This window comes from Orycteropus afer, unplaced genomic scaffold (assembly GCF_000298275.1).
Source record: "Orycteropus afer afer isolate SDZICR_OR568_19922 unplaced genomic scaffold, OryAfe1.0 scaffold00046, whole genome shotgun sequence".
In the NCBI taxonomy this organism is placed as follows: domain Eukaryota; kingdom Metazoa; phylum Chordata; class Mammalia; order Tubulidentata; family Orycteropodidae; genus Orycteropus; species Orycteropus afer.
The window spans coordinates 10,056,092-10,061,541 of NW_006921633.1; positions in this window are offsets into that span (position 1 = coordinate 10,056,092).

Consider the following 5,450-nt stretch of genomic DNA (forward strand, 5'->3'; position numbering starts at 1 on the left):
CAGAAGGTGGAACTTGCATCTTCCTGGGAGAAGAATGTTGTTATTATGTTAATGAATCTGGATTAGTGGAACAGAATATTAACACATTAACTCGACTAAAAGAGGAACTACGCAACCAACGCAATGCAGAAACTTCACCGTTTGGATGGTTCCAATCACCACTGACTGCCTGGCTATTACCCCTTATCAGACAACTTGTACTAATAACTCTCCTTTTTCTCTTTGCCCCTTGCCTCCTCAAGTTTCTCCGAAGCCGACTGGAAGAAATATCTCGAGTCGCAGTAAATCAACTTCTCCTACATCCTTACATCAAGTTTCCAACTGATGATCCCAGTTTCTCAGGCTCCAACCTATGAAACCCCTCTCCCTCTCTCCGACCCCATTCAGTAGAAAGAAGCTAAGAGAATACGTCACCCTTTATCCATTAAAAGAGGTTGGAATGTTAGGCTGAAGCAAACCCAAGCCCCAAAATGTCAGTTGGCAGCTTCCTCCAGACGTCAGGCCCTGATGAGACAGCCTGATAAGACAACCACAGTGACAGAACCTGCCTAGACTGTAAAGTCCCATGCAGTGACAAACTTCCTCTTCTGAAGCCCCTTCATGCTAATTAAGTGCAGACCCATGCTAACAGCTAATTGGACCCTGCCATGTCCTTAGAGGACCCTGTCACTCCCCTGGTGTCCCCAAACAGGTCCTCTCTGTGTCTATAAAAGTCCATGCCCCTGCCCGGGGGTGCGACTTCTCTGGCCCTGATGCTACGGCATGAGAACCTCGCCCGGGAGCGCCAATAAACTGTTGCTCTGAAACAACTCCGTGTCCTGGTGTCTAGGCAGCTCTGCATTACACATATCACCATAATAAATATCTATGGACTCAATGAAAGAACCCAAAATACATAAATCAGACTTCAAAAGAGTTGAAAAGGCAAATAGATGACTCCACAGTCATAGTGGGAGATTTTAATACACAACTTTCATTGAAAGATAGAACAACTGGAAAGAAACTCAAAAAAGATGCAGAAGAGCTGAACAATGCAATCCACCTTTAGACATGACCTTTTAGACATCTACAGAGCATTTCACCCAATAGCAGCACAATATACATTCTTCTCGAGTGCACATGGAATATTTTCCATGATAGACCATATGTTAGGCCATAAAGCAAGCCTTAATAAATTTAAAAACATTGATTGCAAACATCTTCTCAGATCATAATGCTATCAAATTAGAAATCAACAATAGGAAGATCAACAGAAAAAGAACAATATATGGAAACTGAACAACACCCTCCTTTGAGAAAGACTGGGTAAGAGAAGAAATCAAAATTGAAATTCAAAAATTCCTTGAACCAAATGAGAATGAAAACACAACACTCTAAAATCTTTGGGACATAGCAAAAGCAATGATCAGAGGCCAATTTATAGCCATAAATGCACACATCAAAAAAGAAGAAAGAGATAAAATCAACACTCAACCAACATCTCCAAGAATTAGAAAAAGAACAGCAAGAAAAGCTTACAGTGGCCAGAAGAAAGGAAAAAATAATGATTCGAGCAGAAATTGATGAAACAAAAAATAGAAGGTGAATAGAAAAAATCAACAAGACCAAAAGTTGGTTTTTTTAAAAGATTAATAAAATTGACAAACCACTGGCAAATCTAGCAAAGGAAAATAAGGAGAGAACATAAATAACACAAGTAAAAAGTGAAATGAGAGATATCACAACAGAGCCAACTGAAACAAAAAGGATATCAGGATACTATGAAGAACTGTACTCCAACAAATTTTAAAATCTGGACGAAGTGGACAGATTTCTAGAAACACACCACTTATCTAAACTAACATGTACTGAGTGGAAAAGTTGAAGAGATCCATCACAAAAGAAGAAATTGAACAGGTCAAAAAAAATTACTAACTATAAAAGTCCTGGCCCAGATGGTTTCACCGGAGAATTCTACCAAACATTCAGAGAAGAACTGACACTCATCCTACTCAAAGTATTCCAAAACATAGAAAAGGATGGAATCTCCATTAACTCATTTTATGAAGCAAGTATAACCTGATACCAAAACCAGGTGAAGACCTCACTAAAAAGGAAAACAACAGACCAATATCCCTTATGAATATAGATGCAAAAATCTTCAACAAAATCCTAGCCAATAGACTGAAACAACATATCAAGAAAATCATTCATTATGACCAAGTGGGGTTCATATCAGGTATGCAAGGATGGTTCAACATTAGAAAAACAATCAATGTCATCCACCACATAAATAAAACAAAGAAGAACCATATGATCATATCAATTGATGCAGAAAAGGCATTTGATAAAATCCAACACCCATTCCTGATCAAAGCTCTCAGCAAAGTAGGAATAGAAGGGACATTCCTCAACATAATAATGAGCATCTATGCAAAACCAAGGAGCTCTGGTAGCATAGTGCCTAAGGCACTTGACTTCTAACCAGAAGGCTGGCGATTCAAACCCACCAGCCACTCCTCAGAAAGAAGATGGGGGCAATCTACTTCCATAGTGATACTGCCTCAGAAACCCAAGGAGGGGTCACTATGAGTTGGGTCCTACCTGATGGCGCACAACAACAATGACAACAACAACAACATGTAAAACCAACAGCCAACATCATTCTCAATGGAGAGAGGTTGGAACCATTCCTCTTGCGAACAGGAATCAGACAAGGATGCCCTCTATCACCACTTCTATTCAACATTTTACTGGAAGTCCTAGCCAGGGCCATAAGGCAAGAAAGGGAAATTAACCAAATTGGTAAGGAAGAAGTCAAATTATCCCTGCTTTCTGATGATATGATCCTATATCTAGAAAACCCAAGAGACTCAGTCAAAAATCTACTGGAACTAATTGAGATTATTAGCATCATTGTAGGATACAAGGTCAGCATCCAAAAATCATTTAGATTCCTCTACACCAGCAAAGAGACTGCTGAAAAAGAAGTATGGAAATCAATACCATTTAATATAGCTACCAAACAATAAAATAGTTGGAAATAAATCTTACCAGGGACATAAATAGCTGTACAAGGAAAACTATAAAAAACTACTTTAAGAAACCATAAGAGATCTACATAAATGGAAGAACATACCATGCTCATGGACAGGATGATGGAACATTGTGAAAATGTCAATTCTACCCAAAACAATCTATACATTCAATACAATCTATACATTCAATGCAATCCCAATCCAGATCCCATCAACATTTTTTAAGAATGTGGAAAAACCAATCACTAACTTTATATGAAAAGGAAAAGTCCTCGAATAAGCAAAGCACTACTGAAGAAGAACAAAGTAGGAGATCTCACACTGCCAGATCTCAAAACCTACTATACAGCCATAGTAGTAAAAAATGCCTGGTATTGGTTTAATGACAGTGGTACAATGACAGACACATAGACCAATGAAATAGAATTAAGAACCCAGAAACAGATGCATCAACATATAGTCAGCTCATCTTTGACAAAGGGCTAAAATCCATTAAATGGGGAAGAGAATGTTTGTATAATAAATGGTGCTGGCAAAACTGGATATCCATTTGCAGAAAAAAAAAAAAAGATCTGTACCTCACACCATACACAAAAATGAACTCCAGATGGATCGAAGACTTAAATGTGAAACCTAAAACTATAAAGTTCTTCAAGGAAAAACTAGGGGCAAATTTAGAGGTCCTAATATATGGCATAAATAGACAATCAAGCAGAACCCAAAATGTACAAACAGCAGAAGAGAAACTAGATGAATGGAACCTTCTAAAAATTAAATTCTTATGTGCTTCCAAACACTTCTCCAAAAGAATCAAAAGAGAATCTACAGATTGGGAAAAAATATTTGGTAATGAAGTATCTGACAAGGGACTTATCTCTAGAATTTAAAGAAAACTTCAATACCTCAATAACAAAAAGAAAAATAATCCAATAAAAAAAATGGGCAGAAGACATGAATAGACACTTCACCAACAAGGATATTCAGACAGCCAACAAACATATGAAGAAATGCTCACAATCATTAGCCATTGTTGTTGCTGTTGTTGTTATGTGCTGTTGAGTCGGGCCCAACTCATAGTGACCCCTCCTTGGGTTTCTGAGGCAGTATCACTATGGAAGTAGATTGCCCAAACTTCCTTCCTTCAGAGCAGTGGCTGGTGGGTTTGAACCACCAGCCTTCTTGTTAGCAGTCAAGTGCCTTAAGCAATACACTACCAGAGCTCCTTAGAGAGATGCAAATCAAAACAACAATGAGATGCTGTCTTGCACCAGCATTAGTAGCAAAGTTCAACAAGACAGAAAATAACAAATGCTGGTGAGGATGTAGAGAGATTGAGACTCTCATACACTGCTGGTGGAACTGTAAAATGGTACAACCACTGTGGAAAGAAGTATGGCGATTCCTTAAAAGGTTGGAATTAGAAATACCATTTGACCCAGCCATTCCATTACTAGGTATATATCCTAAAAAAGTGAGAGCCATATCAAGAACAGACATATGCACATCCATGTTCATCACAGCAGTATTTACAATAGCCAAAAGATGGAAACAACTTAGGTGTCCATCAACTGAGGAATGGATAACCAAACTATGGTACATACACACAATGGAATACTATACAACCCTAAAGAATAACATAGAATCTGCAAAACACCACATAACATGGATGAACTTTGAGGACATTTTGCTCAGTGAAATAAGTGAATCACAGAAGGACAAATATTGTATTAGTCTGTTATTGTAAAAGTCAAGGAACAGTTTATATAGGGAAGGAAATTTTCTTTGTTGGTTACCAGGGGTGGGAGTGGAGGGGAAGGAACACTGTTAGGTAGGTAGAGATACGTATTGATTTGGACGAAGAGAAGGGCAATGTACCAAATGTGAGTGATCAACGTGGTGGCATTCAGGAAGAGGAAGACATAGAGAGCTACATGGGAGGTACAGACAACAAAGATGAACCCTTTTGCACATACATTACTGCATTGTTAGTGAAGGCAAACATGGGAACACGGGTGGATACATGGGTAGAGAGGCTGAACTATTAGGTATGTCTATGAAGTGGGGAGTGTACCCAAGACCATATATAGGGTTAGCAGACAATGGTCCTATAAGTGTATTTGTATGATCTGAAAGAATTCCCAGGTGTATAGTAGAGCTGACAAGGGAAAAGGTTGTAGTCACTTCTTGGTCACAGCCAGGTACCCAGAGGGACCAAGTAGTTGAACCAGTGGGCTCGGGACCATAGTCACAGGGGACATCAAGCTCAATTGGCATAACTAACTACACAAAACATGTTTCATATCCTACTTTGGTGAGTAGAGACTGGGATCTTAAAAGCCTGCAAGCAGTCATCTAGATGCAACAAGGGGTCTCTCCTCATCCAGAGCAAAGAAGAATGAAGAAAACCAAAGATTCATGGAAAGAATTAGTCCT